Source organism: Triturus cristatus, chromosome 3_2 (assembly GCF_964204655.1).
Source record: "Triturus cristatus chromosome 3_2, aTriCri1.1, whole genome shotgun sequence".
Taxonomy (NCBI): Eukaryota; Metazoa; Chordata; class Amphibia; order Caudata; family Salamandridae; genus Triturus; species Triturus cristatus.
Genome location: NC_140584.1, coordinates 1,085,307,237 through 1,085,328,432, shown reverse-complemented (window position 1 = coordinate 1,085,328,432; position 21,196 = coordinate 1,085,307,237). Strand labels below are relative to the sequence as shown.

The 21,196-nt window shown below is 47.1% G+C and overlaps 1 protein-coding gene across 3 annotated transcripts in view; it reads left to right on the top strand.

Annotated features, from left to right (window-relative positions):
- CUX1 (cut like homeobox 1) overlaps nucleotides 1-21,196 on the top strand; it is a 1,097,219-nt gene that overhangs the window by 563,709 nt on the left and 512,314 nt on the right. The gene's annotated exons all lie outside the window — the stretch shown is intronic.

The window sequence follows — 21,196 nt, the reverse complement described above, 5'->3', positions numbered from 1 at the left end:
AGTGGCGGTTATATTGACGACGCAGACGTCACGACGTCATGCAGAATCCACAGGCACGCAGGTGTACTGCTAAGAAAATTCTTCTGCATCCAGCCTGACTCCTTGAAGTTCAAAGGTAAGGAATCTGCAGCTAGATCATGTCTCTACCAGATAAGGTGTTACCGAAGGTAACTAACTTGTCCAAGGGTGGGAAGAAATATAGGGGCTCCTGAAACATCTCCCTAATAATTTTAAAAAGAGGGCCAAGAGTTTAATCTATGAAGGTTAGACCATAGGCAGCACATGCTTAAAGTTAGCCCCTTGATACTGCGTACAACAAACAGGAAAATGTGTATAGGCACTTCACTCAAAAGACACTCATGGCTGAGCGTCTCCAGATTTAAGATAGTTCAAGCCTCCATCATCAACATGCCTTTCACTGAAGAATTTGCTTAGCTTAGGTGTTGATAAATCCTTACAGCCAATGTCAAAGTACTATGACCTATTACGTTCAATCTGCGACTGGAGCCTGGGACCAGGCCTATGGACATGATGGTGCCTAGTAAGAGCTGGCCTGGGCACAAAATGGCGGTGAGTGCATCTTGGGTAAGGCGCGGACACCTATTGTATCACAGAGGGAAGCCAACCATCATTAATATTGACCCCACAAACCAGTAATGGCATGCTTAATCAAATTAAGCATTCCTGCACAAAGCGAAGCATTATACGATTGAATGGCACTGTAGTCTTTTACCTGTCTGCAAAAACAACTCCATGACTTTCCCGGTGCAAGAGTAACAAATCCAGCTCAAACGTAAATGACCAGGGCCAAAGATAGGTCTGCAGAAACCATAAGTAATCAGAAGTTGTACTTGAAGAAATACTGCTTGCCCAAAAGTCAAATGTGGCCTATCTAGCACCGCTTAACTATTTTGTGCATGCCCGCATAAGAATTCTTCCACACTACTACGGTCAGTGGCGCCTGAGATAAACCAGAGCCAGACGACCTGTCGACAAAAGCTGACCCACTTACAAAAGAGGACTTAAGAGCATGCCTAGCAGAAATGAAGCTGGACCTAGAGAGAATCCTCCAAGATGGGTAGACAAAACTGGGAATGGAGATTGGGAATGATGTGGCAAAGATTAAATCAGAACTTCAAAAACATAGGTCAAAGGTTGAACCAAGCTGTGAAACCTGCATTCAAAAGCCATATGAATCTGAACAAGTGACCACAACAATATGCCATATGGAAATGATGACCAGATGGCTACTGGCAAAACTTGAAGACTTACTACATAGGTCCTTAAAACAACACATCTGCATTAGAAGCCTGAAGGAAGGGAAGGGAAGGGGCCAAGGGGGGCAAAATAACTGAATGCCTGTGTTGATTAATGCTTCTAACTGCAGAAAGCTCACCTTATGAATACCCTCCAGGCGACAAACTGTATTTTTATTAGCAATTGCCTTGCGCACAAATGACTTACAATTGGTGGCTTTGTGTCAACTGTCCCACCCTGAAAATGAGGCCAGAGCCACATACAGCTGCCACCCGTTCACGCTGACGTCACTTTCTTTCATTCCGCAACTTCAGTCGCTGATCCCCTCAAGACTACCAAGTTTTAAATCCTGCAAGGACTGTCACCAACAGATGTCTGTGATGGACTCTCACCAATTTTTTGTTAGGTGCTTGAATACATAGCACAACTCCAAGTCGTGGGTGTACTGTGCCAGGATGAACCTGAAGGCTTTACAGGACCATGAAGCCGAGCTCTACATCCCCGAACACCTTTGTAAGTCACGTATGGGTCAGTAACACAAATTTGAGGATTTGTATATGTTCTTGCTCTTGAGGTTGTTCTTGACGAAGATCCTCTTCCCATTCCAAGTCTTCAGGTAATTCAGTATCTAAGAAAACCGAAAGTCAACACGTGGCTCCCCTTCATCCTGCCAATTTTGTAAGGAGAAGCTGCGTGGACTTTAAAGTGCGTCCCAATATTGATCCCAGTCCCCCGTTGTGGAACCTATTGTTCTGCTCATCGAAATTCAGCCTGAATTTCTGGGCCCATCGGCGACTCAGGGACAGGCTAAAGCCTTCCAAGAGGTCATGTTGCACATATTTGGCCCCCTTCCTGGTCCATCGGACGCTCCTACGAGCCCAAGAAGGCCTCCAGTAGTATTACCACAAACAGACCTTGTCTGATGCCCACGTCAACTTGGAATCTGGCGCCAAGGTTCTCTCTGATTCCCTCTGTGTCGATGCCTGCACTGACCCCCCACTGACTCCGGCGGAAGAACGGATTTTCCTTTAAGGCTTGGAAATGAATCTGCCATGACCTTAGTCGCAGCTATGACCACATGCGTCACCAATTCAGCCCTATTTTGATCCAGGTGCCACGCTATCAGTTCTTTGACAAATGCCTTTGGCTTAGTCTCTGAGCATCATGATGAAGGAAATGATAGAGCAGGTGAATCTCTATACTATGATGAGAACTTAATTCTGAGCATTCAGGATGCCAGTGGGGTTGCCGTTTTTCAAGACTCTGAACTGCACTCTCTTCTTCACCTCACCACTCCACAGAGGAATCGGCTACCTTCGTTGTGATCTGCCGAAGTGCAGAGGAATTTCTGGTTCTCCAACTCCTGTTGGTTCAAATCAAAAGAAATGTGCGAACAGAGGCCCCGCAACCTGGGCAATCTCCCTTAGAACCACTCCTCCCTTTTGAATACTCGGATTGGTGCTTGGCCCAAACATGGATATTGCCTGCCAGTCAATAGACAGGTCGCAAGGCAATGCAGACCTATGCCTTTCTTCCCCCAACTACTTACGGCGGAGAGCCTTGAGGTACAAGCCTTCACAAACAGACTGAATCCAAGTTAATTCCCTACTACACCCCCTGATAGGGAATCCAAGCACATAGAGGCAAATGTTTTCTGTCATCCGTCTCGCGCTGTACTCTGTAAATACCAGTTGCCTTCCGCAGCATTTTTTTAAAAGTTATAGTACGTGCTGAGTACCTGAAGCCTTTCACGCTAATCTGAAGCGGATCATTCAAGATAGATGAGAAGCTGTGAAATACATCCTCTGTTCTACCTGGACACCTCCGTTTGGCCAAGGCAGTTATTACCAGCGTATTTCTTTGATGCCACATGTGGCTGAGACCCACAGGCTTTTCTAGTGACGTCCAGGCTTTGCTTATGGACATGTCATTTAACAGCACTAATTTATTTGGTAACTAACCGCATTTGGCCCTGGAGCGTTTAAAAGAGAGCAGAGCAAAAACAGACTTTCTCTGCACTTCAATGCCTGTGTAGCAGTATTCCCAGCAGTCATATCCTTTTTGATCTACTCCCTCTGAATTGTTTTCCTAAAAAAAGACAAGTTCAAGATATTCACTCTGTCCCAAGTCCTACCTGCCCTGGATCCAGACAATTAGATGGTGTTGTTGAATTTCAATGATTCCTGTTTTCAGGTTTCCTTTTGCAGTCCTCTTTCTGCAGTCCCACAGGTGTTACCTACGGTTAAAGGTGGGCCACAAACAATTCCAGTGCTCCTCTGTGGCTTCCCAGTGCTCCTCTTGTGTTCACAAAAGTGATTGTGCTGGTCGCTGCACTCAATTCAAAGCTGGGAATATCAGTGTTTCCATGCCTCGACGACTGGCTGCTGAAGGTGTCCTCGCCTCAGACAGTGGTGAACCTCCTCATATCTTTGGAGGAGTTGATCAATATGCCGAAGTCACATGTGACTCCTTCGCTGAAGAACCCGTTCATTGGAGCCATTCTGGACACAGTGCAGTTTCAAGTCTTACCTCCATCTCAGCGGGTTCACGAAATTCAGGCTATGATTCCAAGAGTGCAAGCAAACTGACAGGAAGAAAATAATAAAGAAAGATATTGATTAGCAGATTTGTTTATGCTTTTAAATTGAATAAAATAGACTGAAAAATGTTTACATTTCAAATATCGTAAAAGATAACGGAAAGAACTAAGGAAAGTATAGTATGAAGCAAGGTGCTACCATCCGGTGCTCAGAGGTATTGCTGAAAAGTTTCCGGAACCAGTCACACTCCTGGGAAATATTCAAAAGGAGAGCAGTCTGCAACTAGATAAAGTCTCTACCAGAAAGAGTGTTACCAAAAGTAAGTAACTTGCTCCTCATGACCCATAAATCCATAAGAAAGCTACTTCAACAACTTTTCTATGAGAAGGGCAATAAAGCAGACAGACTTTTAGCTAACAAACTAAAAGTTCAGAGAATGCCTAGCCCTGCCCCCCTCCCCCTCCATCCTTCTAAAGAACAGGAGAGACTCCACTGCCTTCATCCAAAAAGAACATTGTTCTCTATTGATCATACAAAAGAATTCTGGGTGGGCGATCAACTGTTGGTTGGATTTGCAGGGGCAAAAAAAGGATAGGCAATTCAGAAGAGAACCCCTCAGATTATCCTCTGTATTAAGATCTGATCAGCAATAGCCAAGAAACAGTGGTCTGAATGCTAGCGAGCTCACTCTGCGAGAGCAAGAGCAGGGACCACTGCGTTGGCTAGAAGAGACACATTCCTGGACATGTATGAGGCAGCTACGTGGTTATATAATGCTAAACACTACTTCCTTCACAGTCATGCCCGGCAAGATGGGCATTTTGCCCGTTCGGCCCTCTAGGACTTCTTAGTTTAAAATGGGCTACAGACCATCCTTCCTGGCCGATCGGTCCTTCCAGGTCTCTGTTCCCCCTACACTTCCAACGTCCATCCTCTTGGCTGTGGTGTCCCTCAGGGGTCTGCCTTAAGGCCCACTCTATTCAAAATTATGTCCGCCCTCTAGCCATGTTGGCTAAAGCCCAGAACATGGCTATGGTATCATATGCAGATGATACCCAAATGGTATTTACCCTCTCCAGCAATACTAAAATAGACCAGGCAAAATTCCAAGGTGACCTTACAGCCATTTCTGAATAGATGACTAATAACTACTTACAATTGAACTCCGCAAAATCAGAAGTGCTTTTGGTTTGTCGGGATACCCACCTATGGGGGAATGAATGGTGGCCTAAAGCCCTAGGCACTCCTCCCCAGCCAAAAAGTATGGTTAAGAATCTGGGAGTGTTGATGGACAGCGCCCTTTCATTCGAACCGCAAGCTAAGGCTGTGGCGGGTACCTGCTTTGGTCTCCTACGGGCCTTAAATCCCATCCTGTGGCTATTTGATGCACCCTCACGACAGACAATTGTTCAATCCACCGTGCTGTCATGCTTGGATTATTACAGTCTGCTACTACTGGGCAGTAATAAAGCCGTGATGAGAAGGCTTCAACAGGCACAGAATGTGGCTGCCCGCACGTTCTTTGCATTACCTAAACATTGTCATACCGCTGACCTCCTCAGACGGCTCCATTGGTTACCTATAGAACTGAGAGTTCACTTCAAGTCTTTATGTACCACACATAAGATCCTGTATGGCCTGGGTCTGCAAATTCAAACCGATCTTTGCTCGGTGTACACCCCAGCTCGGGCCCTGCGCTCATCGGACCTACACCTGGCCTATGTCCCGCGGGTGCGCAGGTCCAGAGCCGGGGGGGCTCGTTCAGGGCACTGGCTCCCATTCCTCGTGCTGCCAATGGAATGCAGGACCACTGGATGTTCAAGAAGCTGATCAAGACTTGACTTTTTTCCAATCTCTACTCTACTTCCTCTCTGCCCTCTCCAAATACTAACAACATAACATAACCTCCGGGGAGTGATAGCTTTCGAATCTATTCTAAGCTATGTCTCAATCAGATGAACAAGTTACTTACCTTCGATAACAAGTGCTAGTGACTCTAGCTGCAGATTCCTTACCGATCCTCCCCGTTCTGCGAACTGTCTTCAGAGATCCTTCAGGCACATTAGGCATTCCTCCCTAGCTCAGTTGGTGCCGAACAACGTAGTCAAGAACTAAGGTGAGTGCGCTGGGGTGGCTCCTATATAGGCACTGCATTCGTCACTTCCGGCGCCGACAACGCCAACTACGCCACGTGGAGCCCAACGACGATACCTACCGGCACGCAAGGTTGATTGCTCAAACAAATTTCCGGACCAGCCTTATGCCTGGGAATATTCTACGGTAAGGAATCTGTGGCCAGATAGTCTCTACCAGATAAAGTGTTACCAAATGTAAGTAACTTGTTTTTTTGATGGATACATCTGTCTGTGGATTCCTCACCTTTTGAATGACCCCATGCGCAGAATTCCACGGACACTTCTCTCCATAGCTTTCCCACGTCGACGAGGACATCACAATGGAACAGCTCCGCACGCAACTCCGCGTGACATCATCGGAGCCATAAAAAGTCCTTGTTGGCATGCTGACGCAAGTTCAGTTTTTTCCCTGCTGTCGATGCGTAATGTTTTTTTTCAGGGCTCCCCATTCCTGGAGTTTCATTGTTGCAGGATTCTGCCTGAAATTGTAGCAGTGGCATGACTGTCCAGAAAAAGTCCAGTTTTAAGCCTTGCAGGGAGTGTGGGAGTCATAGGTCTATCACTGACCCCCATGAGGTTTTCGGCGTCGAGGTCATGCCACTCCAGGTCCTGTGTCGTCGACGGCGCTGAGCCGTAGTTTGTTTGATGGTCATCATCTTCTTCTCCCTCATAGTATAGGCCCTCTTCTTCTTCTCCGGGAGTTATCGACGGTTCTTCGGCGTCGAACTCCTCCTGTTCCTCGACGTCTACGATGACCAACGGTGGTTTCGTTGGAATCGTGTATCTTTTCATTTTATCGTCGAACTCCTTCTTTCTTTGTAGGATGCTCTCCATTTCTGCCTCGAGCCTCCTCTTCTTTCTTTCCAACTCTGTGGCCTGTTCGGCGTCGAGCGCGGGTCTTTTCGCCGGAGCCGGCGTCGACTCGACCTTCTCTTTCGAAGCCGAGCGCCCCAGTTCTTGGCCTTGCTTCAACGACCTTGGCTTTTCGCCAGTCTTCGCCACCTGGGAGTCCTTTTCGAAGGATCCGCCGGGCGGTTCGTCCTTGGGTGCAGCTGCGGTCATCGAAATTTTCGGCGCCGGTGCTCCTTTCGAGGACTTTGACTTTGATTTTCGAGAGTCTGACTCAGGCTTTCGGAGCCCTGTCGAGGGTTTAGTGTTCGACGTCTCTTCTACCTTATCAAACGTTTTCTTATCGGTCTCTGCGACAGTGAAGTCATCTGGTCCCTCGGCGACGTTGTCTTCCTCGTCGGTGGAGAGGCCCAGTTCGTGCTTCGACGGGGTCTGTCCCTTGCCCTGCATGTTGTAATTGGCTCTCCTCTGTCTCTCTCTAACCCGGAGTGTCTTCGGTGTGAAGACGGAACAGGCGTTGCAGTCATTGCTCTCGTGGTCGACTGGCAGGCAAAGATTGCAGACCGGGTGTTGGTCCTTCTGCGCGTATTTATGGTGGCAGTTACGGCAGAATTTAAAGGGTGTCTTGTCCATTCCTGCGCTCAGGGTCCCTGAGTGTGCATTCTCCATTGGACGTCGAAGATCTTGAGGTCCTCCTCCTTCTTCGTCGTCCCGGCTTGTCGATCTTTTTCTCTGTAGTCTTCCTCAACTTCTTCTCGATGAAACTCGTGCTTTTTCTTCTTTTCTTCCCAAAAAACTCTGGAGCTTCACGGTGACGATCCAGACCCAACGGCGGAAAAAAGAATCTGAAGATGGCGACCCAAGGTGGGAGCTTCCGCAGGAAGCGTGCCGACGTCACAAGAGGTACACCAAATGGTGGGACGTAGACCCCCACCTGGGCTACAAAAAAAAAAAGGAAGAAAGACTACGATTCCGGACCCAACCACCAGACCGCGGAATAATGCACAGCATAGTGAATCCAGAAAGATTCATGCTGCAAAACTACACCGACGGGTAAGAATCTATTAGTTTTAAGCCTTGCAGGGAGTGTGGGGGTCATAGGTCTATCACTGACCCCCATGAGGATTGTCTTTGCTGCCTCTCATCTGACCACAACATCGAGGGGTGTTCATCATGCAGGTGCATGAATCCAAAGGCCCTGAAAGAGAGGGAGGCCAAGCTGTTTATGGTCCGGGTGAAGAAACTGAAAAGGGGGCGGAGAAGGACGAGATCCAAGTCCAACTTGCCGACTCCGCATACCTCGAAGTCGTCGAGGAAGCACAAGAGGAAGCGGCGTCATGGCCCCAGACGAGGTTCGTCTAAGGATAAATCACCAAAGTCGGGGTCCTTGGTAGTCCTTCCCCTTCGCCTCAGGTGACTCCGGCACACGCTTCGGCTCTGAGAGTCTCTCCAGTGCCCAGAAAAACAACGCCTCCGGCCTCCCCATCCCCAGCTTCATTGTCTCCTGTGCCGCAACCAGAGCCTGTCAGACAGCCTCCTAGAGCTGTCTCTGAATCGGCGGTACCGCATCCGTACTCACCCTTTCCAGCTCCAGCTACAGATCCTTCGCATTTCTTGAATGCGATGTTAAGCATGTTTGCCAGGGTGGCTAACTGTGAGAAAGTGCCATCTTTCTTGTATGGTATGCCTCCCACTTTTTACTGAATTGCTGATGTACTTTGACTGAGTGTTCCCTGGGCTCCTGCCAATCAGGTACCCAGGGCCTGTGTTCCTTCCCTAAAACTGCATGACAACCTAAACCCAATTGGCATCTCTGGCCACAGGTCAGCCCCTGGTAAATGGTACCATAGGTACCCAGGGCACTGTGACCAGAGAAGGCCCCTAAGGGCTGCAGCACTTATTGTGCCACCCTTAGAGGCCCTGTACCCTTACACACACACACACTGCCTTTGCAGGTTGAGTGTCTGGTGTCTGGGTGCAGAACCAAACAGAGTCGACAGGGCACACATCACAACAGTACCCAGGTCCATTCCTTGGCACTGTAAGTGCTGCCATTAAGAGTGTATGGTGCTGGGAGATCGTCAACAGGAACTCCACAGCACCATGATGGCTGCACTGAAGACTGAGAAGTTTGATATCAAACTTCTCAGCACATTAAAATTGCACTGATTCCAGTGTGGAATTTAATGTACAATGCACGACAGAGAGCATCTTAGTGCTGCCCCCTGAACCTAACCTACAATCCACATCTTGTCTGAGGGGCTGTCTAGGCTGCCACACAGCAGACATGCTGCTTGACCCCTGGGTAGAGAGCCATCCGTTCTCCTGGGCCTGCAACAATGCACATCCTGGGTGAGGTGCTAGGTCTCCTCCCCCAGGATGGGCAGGGGAAGCTTCAAAGGCATGCCACCTTTGTGAGCTTCTCCAGGCCACTTGCTGTACTCAGCAACTGGCCCCTACCGGTTGTGACCCCCACTCTGGTGGGAAGACTGCCCGGAAACCCCAAGGAAGGAAAGGGGGTGTTCCAGCCTCTGCCAACCCCACCCCTCTGGTGGGGGAGGCGAGATGAAGCACATCTCCGGGCTCTCGCCATCTTGAAGATGGGAAGCTCTGCCCAATCAGGACTAGACTACTGTCCCCCTCCCACAGGAGAGTGGCAAGATAGGGGGTGTATCCACCCTGCCCTTTACCTATGTGTAACACCCCTAAATCAAGTATTTAGGGGTACCCTGAACCTTCCTTCCTTAGATCCAGATTCCGAAACAGCAAAGAAGATCAAGAAACAAGAAAACCTGCTGTGCAGCTGCTAACAAGAGGAAGACACCAACTGCTTTGGCCCCAGCCCTACCGGCCTGTCGACCCTTGAACCTGCTCCTGCTTAATCCAGGCATCTCCCGTGGCCAGCAACCTCACAAACCCCGGAGGACCTGGCTACCTTGTGACTCTAAGCATCTGGGATTCCCACGAGCAGTGGTACTGCTCAAAACAAGTAACTGACCCCCGGCATCAGCCAGGAACCGTGAACCCTGCACACTCTGCACCCGCCAAGCCTGGCCTGTGCTGGAGTGGACAAAGACCACGAGGACGTCCTCCTGACGACTGTGACCCCGAATCCAGCACCCAAGGACCCACCCCGATGCTCCTGACGACGCCTGCAGCCTCAGAACCAGGGACCCGCCCAACCGCGATCAACAGAGGGTAAGATTTACCGACACCAAAAGGCACCCCTGCACCTGCGGCCCCCTGTGCCCAACTTCTGGGTACCTACATATCCTCCAACTCCCCAACTTTCCTCTCGAAGTGGTGGTCGCACCTGAAGAATCTTCATCCCCGAGCTTGCAGCCTTTGTTCATTCTTGAGCTTCTCCATTGCTATCCATTGAGCGCCCGAAGGCTCAAAAGCACCCTGCACCCAGCCGCCCGAGTGCCCCTGGCAGTGCAACCTCTACTCCAATTTACTTCCCCATTTGCCCTGAGCAAGTGACCAGGAGCCCAGCTCCAACAGCCGCGTGGCCTGCTAGCCAGCAGCCACCAATAGGCCCCCTGCCTTCCATAGGATAACATTGGGCCTAACTCACTCTGCCCCCGGCTGTCCCTGTGCCGCTGAGGTTGTAACAACTGAACTTACCTGACCCTGGGAGACCCCTGAGTCTGTGCCCAGAACCTTAACTCTGCCAGTCGAGTACTTACCCAAAAGCCGATAACTCACTTTTCTTCCGTAGGGTAACATTGACTGGTTTCACTTGAAAATTCTTCTAAGTGTGGAGTTTCCAAACTTTAAAATATTCACCTAAAATCAACCGAGTAACGAAAACACTCACCTGCTATCAGGAGAGATCCCAGTGCTGGATCTTGGTGCCCAGCCCTGACCCTGAAAAGTAATTCTAATCATATTTACCGCCAACTCAATTTTCTCCCATAGGAAACCATTGACTGTTTTTCTGTGAAATTTCTTCTAAGTGTCGATTTTTGCAAACTACAAATATTCTTTAAAAATCGCGACAACTGTGAAAACGTAATTACTTACCTGTTTTAGATAGATGTCCCAGTGCTGAACCTAGGAGCCCAGCACTGGATTACAAAAGTAACGAGACCGTACTTTACCTGTAACTTGAATTTTCTTCCATAGGAAACCATTGTTTTTCTGGGAAATTTCTTCTAAGTGTTGATTTTGCAAACTTACAAATATTCGTTAAAAATCACCTGCATAACCTAAACACATTCTCTCAAGTGCTTACAGGTGGTACACTGGTGCTGGATCCAGGATCCAACACTGAACTAGAAAAAGTAAAAATAACCCCACTTACCTGCTAAGTGAATTTCCTCCTATAGGATAACATTGGTGATTTTATTAGAAAAAGTTTTTAAGTGTCAACTTTTAAAATACCAAAATATTGCTTAAAAATCACAACAGTAACTAAATCGTATTTACTCACCTGTTTCAAGGAAGTGTCCCAGGACTGAATCTAGGATCCAGTCCTGGAGTTAGAAAAGTAATCCTTAAAGTAACTAATTGCATTTAACTTGAAATTCCCATTGAGCTCAATGTATTATTGTGTTTGAAATTGTGTTGCCTATTGCAACCACTGTAACTATTATATTCAAGTCTATTGCCTATTGAAAAGTATTCATCTAAAGCATCTCAATCTGAGAAAGTATATTTTGATACCTATTGTTGGTTCTAAAATAAAAAACTACCTATTTTTATACAAAAACCATTGGCCTAGAGTTCAGTTCTTGAGTGTGTGAGACCATTTGCTGACTGGGTGTGTGCCACACATGCTTTACACTGTCCTCTGACACTGCCTTCCTGCTCGACCAAGCTACCTCTTTAGAGAGTAAGGTTATATCTAACTTTAGCCTCTGCCAAACCTCTGGGGACTGTGGCCTCTGTACACACTGTACCTATTTGGGAACAATATATACAGAGCCACTTTCCTACACTAGCCCTTCTGGTGCACCTGTTGGCCCTTGGGCCGCTTTCATACAATCTTGGAGGTTTGCTACCTAATTGTGCACAGGCACCATTCATGCCTTTTATGCTGATGACCCTGGGGAGTTGGCCTCTCCTGACGCCGAGATTCTCGACACCGGTGCAATCCCTGGAGAGAAGAGTGTAGTTGGAGTCCTCTCCGGCGCCGTCCGACTCCGGTCTGGTGCCGACCCAGTGCCTTCAGCTAATCCTGTGGAGCCTCCATCGACGCCGGTGCCGAAGTCACTGGCGCTGCGCCTGGTGCTGCCGACGCATGTACCCAGGATGAGATCCAGAAGGGAGGCATAGAGGCTGCTGGAGGAGGAAGAATATCTGGAGCAGCAGGAATAGGCTGAAGAAGGAGAAATTATTGACCCTATGCAGGAATTTGAAGGACTGCAGGAGGCTAGTGGTTTGGGAACATCTCCGGAGTGGGATCTCTCTTCACTGAAAGGCCTTTCACAGGACGTCTCCTCTATCATTTTGATGGTGCATGAACATGGTGCATGAACATTCGCATTATATTAAGAATATTAAGAATATATTATGAATATATTAATATATTAAGAATCAACACCTTGATTAAATTTTCTTGTGACCACATTGTGACCACATTACCCGGAGTATAACAATTACTAATAGTGGTTGCCACAATAACCCTTCTACATCTCATTACAAGCCCTGATGCCGTTCCTTTGGCACATAGGAACGAAACGCGTTGGCTGTGCATCCGTTTTTAAATATTACTTTGAATAAAGAAGACTTATGGACTGAACTTGTTCTTCCAAATAATTCTTTGGTGCACCTTTCTTTTCAATGAACTTATCTATAATTTTCACTCTGTTTCTCTCGCATCTTTAGTCTATTACCAATATATGTTAAACCGCAATGGTCATTATATGTTGGCATTTATATATAGGTGTGTGTGTATATATATATATATATATATATATCACTTAATGGTTGTGTCTTTTATAGAGGGGTATCTTGTTCCCACACTGGTCAGCCTCCCTGCTTGCTGAGGGGGGGGGGGGGTGGGTGATAGTACTTATGGTTTTATATATATATATATATCTCTCTCTCTATAAATATATAGATAGATATATAGATAGATATCGATCTATAGATAGATATAGCTATATATACCTCAGGTGTGTATATATGTATGCATATATGTGTTTACGTATATACAGGTATATTTTGTAGATAGGTCCATGGGGAGTGTCCCTCTGCTGTTATTGCTGTGCTCCTTGTGAGACTCTAGTTTGTCCTTAAATTGGTTGTTTTCATATGCATTTCCTTTGTCTATCTCCTCTGGACTTCAACGTTGCATAGTCCCGGAGGGTTGTTTTATCTTTAAGAGGCTTTTATCCTTCTGAGACAGGTCTCTAACAACCATTGTTGTGTTCTTCTTGCAGATTTTTTATTCAGCATTGTGGGTGTCTCTCTCTCTATTGTGGGTGTGCTCGGAGATTCCTCCACCTCTGTGTCGTAGGAAGGGGGTCATATCGTATTCTGGATTCTGAGAGAAGAACCTGATGCTCTAATTCAGCTTGGCCCCTTAGGCTTGTGCAGTCAGGGGTTGGTTACCCCTGACAGGGCTGTGTAGTGTTATTATTTCTACAAGGTGTTTTCTCCAAAACGTCCTTATCTCTCTGATGTGGGTAAGGTTGTCCACATGATTTCGCATGCGTGTTTCCCACAGTCCTTCTGGTGGAGCGTTTTATTTGCTCCATCTGTGATTCTTTAGACAGCCGGTTTTCTATGACTGACTGGTTTTATGCAAGGATCGACTTTTGGCACTTCAGTTCGTAGACCCACCTCCAAGAATGATGTTTCTTAGCTAACTAATTCTAAGATAAGGAATCTGAAGCTAGATGTCTCAATCAGATGAGTGAGTTACAAACCTTCGGTAATGCCTAATCTGGTAGAGACAGTATCTAGCTTTGCGAACTGCTACTCCAGTTACCTACAAGATCACTTTCTTGGCAGTCCGATGTCCTTCTTTAGGACTTCGTAATTGTTTAACATAAAGATGTTGCTTTTTTGGCACACTGTTTCCTTAGGCAATTTCTATAAGTGGCTCTGCGTTGTTTGCGTGAAAAATAGTCACAGAAAAAACTGATGACGTCAGTGCATTGGAGGAGGACTTAAATGGACTCCATCGACGTCACACCTGGAAGACGACGTTGCTATGAAGTAGCTCGACGCCTACTAACGACGCACAGAGGTACTGCTGTACAGTAATTACCGGATCCAGTCTGGCGCCTGCGGAGAATTCTGAGATAAGGAATCTGCGGCTATAGCCTGTCTTCACTAGATAAGTTGTTCCCGAAGGAAAGTAACGTAATCTTCAAGTTTTCAGGGACAGCCTATTTTGCCGTTTGTCCTGCAGGACATCCTGGTCTAAACGAGTGTGATGGAAGCTGGCGCTGTATATACTGTATATACTATACCAATGAGGTATAGTGTGCACAGAGTCCAGTGGAACCCCAAAGGTAGGCAGGGGTAAAAGTAGATAGCATCTTACTCTTTATTTGTGGCAGTGTGGGCGAGCAGTAAGTGTAGTGTTACGCATTTGTTGTACACACTCAATCAGCAAATGATGTCACACACTCTCTAAGACTGAACTCAGACCAATTTTATTTGTATAAAAAGTTATTTTATTTGTAGAACCAAGCCAAGCCTGGCACAGGTAAGTGAAGTACATGTTTTGCAAAATATGTAGTATTTACAATTGAATGCAAGTTCAAATGCAGTTGTTTCAAATACAGGTAAATCAAGGCATTGCAATTACTGTACAGATTACTTTTTAGTTACTTTTTAGATTACTTTTCGAGTTACTTTTTCTACTCCGTGTGATATGCCTAGATATTACACTGGGGCATTTCCTAGAGAAAATGTAAGTAAAATCACAATTGTTATATTTCGGGTTTCCATACAAATCAACTCCACACTTAAAACATTTTCCATAGAAAAACAGTCAATGGATTCCTATGGAGAGAAATGATGTTAACGGTTACCAGGTAAGTACTTGGTCTTTGGGGTTGAGTTTCGGGGGTTAGAAGAAGGGTTCCCCCAGGGTCAAGGATGCAATCTTGTTACACCCTCAGCGGCACTAGGGCAGCTGGATGCAGAGTGGCTGAGGCCCAATGTTATCCAATGGGGGATAGGGGGCCTCCGGTTGGTGGCTGCTTATGAGCAGGCCGCTGGGTTGTGGGAGCAAAGCTCCTGGTGTTAGGCTCAGGGCAAAGGGGGATCCTGTTTAGCACACACAGTGCACCCGCAGCGGCGGCTGGGTGCAGGGTGCTGGTTTGGCGTCGGGTGCCCTGTTGATTTCAGTAGGGATTCTCCGGTTTTAACAAAGACTGCAGGCTCGGGTATGAAGATCTTCTGAAGGTGACCAGCAGTTAGAGAGGTGAGTTGGGATGCTGGGACACATTACGTTCGGCCACCCAAGGCCGTGGGGCTTCGGGTGCAGGGGTGTCTTTAGGCGTTGGGTTTCTCTTAACAGCTCCGGTCACGGTCGGGGGAACCTCCAGAAAGAGACTGCATGCTTTGCTGGGAGATTCGAGGCAGGTCAGAGATCACCAGATTTCGGGTCAGAATCGCCAGGGAGACCTCCTAGTGGTGTTGGCCCACTCAAGCTCTGGCCGTGGGCGACGGGTGCAGAGTGGTGCAGACTCACAGATTTTCGCTTCTGCAAGTTTGAGAGGGTGGAGGGGTGGGGGGAGGGGGGGGAGACAGGCCAGTAGGGCTGGGGCCAAGTCAGTTTGTGTCCTCCTTTTCTTAGCTTCGTTACAGCTGTTCGGTCCTTCTTCTTCTTTTCTTCTTGGTCGTTGCTTGTCTGAGGAGGCAAGGTACAGGGGTGCCCCTAAATACGAGATTTAGGGGCGTTACAGGTAAGTAAAGGCTCGGACCAATGGGTTCCTTCCTTGGGGTGGGTACGCCCCCTATTATGCCACCCTCCAGTTGGAGGGCGGCATATGCCTCACTCTGGTTGGCTGGGTCCCCCCATCTGCAAGATGGCGGGGACTTCGAGTTGTGCTTCACCTTGCCTCCCCCACTTGAGGGGTGAGGTTAGCAAAGGTGGGCACACCTCCCCTCCTCACTTGGTTTTCCCACTGATTCTCACACCCAAAGTGGGGGGTCAGAACCGTTGGGGGCCAGTTGCTGGAAGCAGCAAAGGCCTGGGTAGCTCACAAAGGCGGCAAGCCTTTACAGCTTCCCTTTAGTGGACCATGCCTATCCTTGGGGAGGAGGCTTGGCACCTTGTCCCAGGATGTGCATTTTTTCAGGCCCCCGAGAGCAGCAGGCTCTCGACCCAAGGGTCCATAAACATGTCTGGTGGTGGCAGCTGGGAGCAGCAACTCGGCCTGGCCACTAGTGTTAGGACGTCTCTAAGATGCCATCTGAGTGCATTTAACGATCGGCTGCAGCTGAAAGCTGGTTACATCCCACAGGTGGCTGGAGAGTTTGTCACCGCTGTGAACTGCTTTAAAAATCCTGTTTTAAACCATTTTCTTTTCTTTTAAACTAAGCCTCACATAGCGCTTTTAATCTCTTTTAAATAAGCCTCATTTTTACCTGCTCTCCCGCCTTGGTCCAGCGCCGCTGTGTGCCGATTGTTTGGAGGGTGTGGCAAAGCAGAGTGCAATTACCCAAACCTGGTTTTCAAAGAGGAGGGGGTGAAGCGGAGGAGGAGTTTCACCGAGCAACACCATACTTAACTCTGATGTGCCAGCGGAGGCGCGCCTAAGACAAGCCCGTCTGCGCCCGTCCGCTCCCGACCGGGCCCAGGGGCCAGGACCTCTGGCTGTGGGTTACCCCATCATGATGTTAAATACACAGCGAATGAGCTAAAGAGCCTGATGCCACCCATTATGGAGGCATGTAAACACAATATACACGGAGACAAAGAGGAATTCTCCTGAAGCAATTGCAGCAAGGACTTCACCTCAACAATAATGAATACTCAACAGAGAGAAGGACTGTCCTTCCTCCTGCTGAACTGTAGATCCCTAACTAAACATAAACATGAAATTCACGATGTACTGGAGGGAAAAAAAACGACGCCATGTTTTTGACTGAAACCTGGCTCAATGACAGCTCTACCCCAGATATCCTAGATGCCCTACCGGAAGGCTACGGGATAGCAAAACAGGACCGGGTTTGACAAGGGGGGGGGGGATTGCTATACTCTATAAATCAACAATAAAATGCAACATTAAAGAAACAGACCTTGACAAATGTGAGGGGATCTTTTTTACGCTTTTAATAGCAGGTAACAATACCATAGCTGGTTTCCTAATTTACCGTCCTCCAGGGCCAGAAACACAATTCATAACCAGCTTCGGTGAAAAAATCATACACACAGCCATACGTCACAGCAAACTCCTCGTTCTAGGGGACCTAAATATACACTTAGATGAAACTACTAGACCAGAGGCACAAACTTTGTGTAAAAACCTCATGATCTTCAACCTTGTTAACGCACCTATACATCAAGCAGGACACACTTAGATCCTATTTTCACTAACATAACTGACATGGAAGTGGGATCATCTTGGCCAAATCTCATGGTCCGATCACCACATAATCCCGTTTCAGATCCCACACACAAACCCACGAGTCATCTTACCAAAAAAGTCAGTAATCTTTAGGAAGTGGGAGAAGTTTAATCCTGACTCGTTCACTCAGGCACTATGAAAAAATGAGCCGGGGCTGGAGAAGGATATTAACCTAGCCAACAGACCAGTGGGACCATGGATAACCGAAGCGCTGAATGAAATAGCGCCCTGGACGACCAGAAATATAAGAAGGGGGAGCATCTCAGCTCCATGGTTCAATGATACCTTAATGAAGGCCAAACAAAAGTGCAAACAGTTGAAATGCAGGTGGTGTTAGAACTACTGCTCAAACATTAAAGGAGAATATAAACAACAAAAAACATACTTCGCTCTCATAAAGAAAACTCGTGAGTTCTACACTAGGAAAATTGAAATACCCAAAAACTCCTCAAAAGAGATGTTTGCCATATTAAAATCCCTACAGTCAGCAGATAGATTAACAGAGCGCCCTCCACATTGGAGGAATCCTGCAATAGAATTGTCGACTTCTTTGCAGAGAAAGTGTCAGATCTGTGATACTTTCCCTAGAGAAGCACGCCAGGCCACTAGCTCCAAAGACACTACATCCACAGTAGTCAAAGATGCAACCCTAGAGGAATTTAGGAATTTATAATGCCAGAGCCAGATGTAATAAGAAAACTAGCAAACAAATCAAATCAGGTTCACCTAGGGACCCATCCTGTCCCGAAATCTTATTACAAGGAGCAAAATGTATTGTACCTTTCGTATCAGAACTCATCTCCCGCTTCTTCCAATCGGGAGAAGTTCCCCATGAATGCAAGCAAGCTATGGTCTGCCCATTAAGGAAAAAACCACAAATAGATTGAGGTACTAGATAATCAACGTCCCATCTTGCTCCTGCCTTTCTTTGCTAACATTACAGAAAAAATAGTTAACACTCCGCTCACAAAACCCAGCGATAGTAATGACCTACTACACTGCTCTCAATGAGGTTTTCGTGCCGCACATTCCACTAAAAACACCTTTGCTCCTGGCCACAGAAACTCTGAAGACAACGGGCGGACGAAGGACACACAGCTGCACGGATCCTGTTAGACCTCAGTGCAGCATTTGATACAGTCTCCCATGGCCTCCTCCTACAGAGGTTAGAATCTTGTGGAATCGGGTATGGCTCTGAGCTGGATGAAATCCTTCCTGGCGGAAAGGGGTTTCCAGGTTACACAAGACACATTCACTTCCAAGAGATGTCCCCTATTACAAGGAGTTCCCCGGGGGTCAATACTGAGGCCCACATTGTTCAACCTATATATGGGACCCCTTGCTAATATAGTCGAAGGCCACAAAGTGTCCATTGTGTCATACACTGACGATAATCAGCTTATCGTCACACTATCGCAAAACCCAGAACATAATGCACATCAATTTTCCCAATATATGGAGGAAGTAACAGCATGGATGGCAGACCGCTGCTTAAAACTTAATGACAGTAAGACGGAAGTGATGATAATGGGAAGAGTGCCTTCTATCTGGACATCAGCTTGGTGGCCGGAAGCACTTGGCCAGCTCCCAACCCCTAAAACCGAAGTAAGGAACCTTGGAGTATGGCTTGACCCCAATCTGATATATGAAAATCGAATCCAAAAAATAACAGGCAAATGTTACGGGACGCTGAAAACCTTACGTAAAGTCATTGACCTCCTACCGGTTCAAGCCAGGAAAACTATAATACATGCAGTGGTCACCTCTCGGATTGACTACGGCAATGTTCTGTACCTAGGTGTAGCTAAAAAATAGGCTGATGTAGCAGCAATCAGTCCAAAACGCCGCTGCCCGGGTAGTGCTGAATCTACCTAGAAGATCGTCCAACACAAAGGCCCTGGCCAAATTGCATTGATTGCCTGTGGGCAAGAGGATCCTGTTCAAGGCAATGTGCTTCTGCCATCGTATCCTAGCAAATAAAGGCCCAAGTTATCTACAAGACATGATTACACCCAACACCCCCAATAGAAGCCTAAGATCTGAAGGAAAGGCATTGGTAATAGTACCCAGATTTAGGAAGGCCAGGCCAGGAGGCTGCTCTTTGAAATACCGGGCAGCAAAACATTGAAATTCACTACACCAATAGATTTAAGGAAAGAGCCATGTGAAGCTGCCTTTAGGAAAAGGCTGAAAATCTGGCTTTTTCCCACCTATAAACCAGAATAGACCTTGAAACATAACAGCTAGGGCTCACCTACCTATCTCATGTCATTTCTGAGATTCTGCTCAGCGCGGGGACACACCGTTCGTGTAACCAGGCGCTCTACAAATGCTGCTGATGAAGATGATGATTTTCCATTAAATCCCTTTCTGGCATCAGTGTGGGTTTAATGTGCTGAGAAGTTTGATACAAAACATCCCAGTTTTCAATAAAGCCATTATGGTGCTGTGGAGTACGTAATGACAAACTCCCAGCACCATATACTTTTAGTGGCATTACTGCACTTTCAATGTCTAACAATTGGCTTAGACACTGTAGAGGTACAGGGCTCATGCACCTGTACCCTCACCACTGGTATAGTGATCCCAGCTAGAGGGGTGGCTGATCTATGTGAGGGTAGTGGGTTGTAGACATGGCTCACAGGGATGTGTCCCATGTCGCCTCTTAGCTTTGTTCTGCACCACAACACACAGCCTGCAAAGTGTGTGTGTGTGTGTGTGTGTAGGTGTGTGTGTGTGTGTGTGTGTAGGTGTGTGTGTGTGTAGGTGTGTGTAGGTGTGTGTGTGTAGGTGTGTGTGTTTAGGTGTGTGTGTGTAGGTGTGTGTGTGTAGGTGTGTGTGTGTGTAGGTGTGTGTGTGTGTGTGTAGGTGTGTGTGTGTGTAGGTGTGTGTGTTTAGGTGTGTGTGTGTAGGTGTGTGTGTGTAGGTGTGTGTGTTTAGGTGTGTGTGTGTGTAGGTGTGTGTGTAGGTGTGTGTGTGTAGGTGGGTAGGTACAGGGCCTCTAAGGGTGGCACAATACAGCCCTTAGAGGCCTTCTCTGGTCACAGTGCCCTGGTTACCTGTGGTACCATTTACCAGGGGCCAACCTGTGGCCAGAGAGTGCCAATTGGGTTTGTTTTTAATTCAGTTTTAGGGAAAGAACATAGGCCCTGGGTACCTGTTTGGCAGGAATTCAGTCAGTGAAAGCACATCAGCAGTTCAGCAAAAAAGTGGGTGCAACCATGCAAAAAAAGTGCACTTCCTTACAACGTGTCCCCTTTCTCACCACCGGGGAGCGTATCACAAAGGTAAGTAATTTGCGGCTAGATGTCTCTATCAGATGGACAAGTTACTTAACTTCGGTCACACCTTATCTGGTCGAGACATGACCTAGCCGTAGATTCTTTACCGGACCACCCATCATTCCTGCACCGCGGACAGGTTTTTAGGGTCAGCAGTGTTCCCTTTCAGGGCCCTAGTTGTTCTGTCCCTCACCACAAGTGGATGATCTACCCTGAAGCCGTTGAGTGCAAGGAGTACATTTACACTAGTATAATCTGTAACTTCCGCCTGTCCTTATGTAATGATTGTAAAATGTTCCATCTTCCTTCAGGCAGTTCATCTGCTCGGAAGATAATAGTCCCCCACACAATTCTTGTCTGTAGCTTCATTCATATAAATATGTTCACTGTGACATCCTGTAATGGTTTTATGTCCTTATGTTAAACTATGTTGCTATGCTGAGGTTGAGATATGTACCCAAATGTTTTTCTTTTTTTTGTTTGGGAATATTGCTTTAATCACCAAAATCAAAGTTTAGGAATTACCTTCTGAAATGTAGACATTTGGGGGAGTGGTGTTCTGACTGTAATGTATTAATCTCTCAATTGTAAAT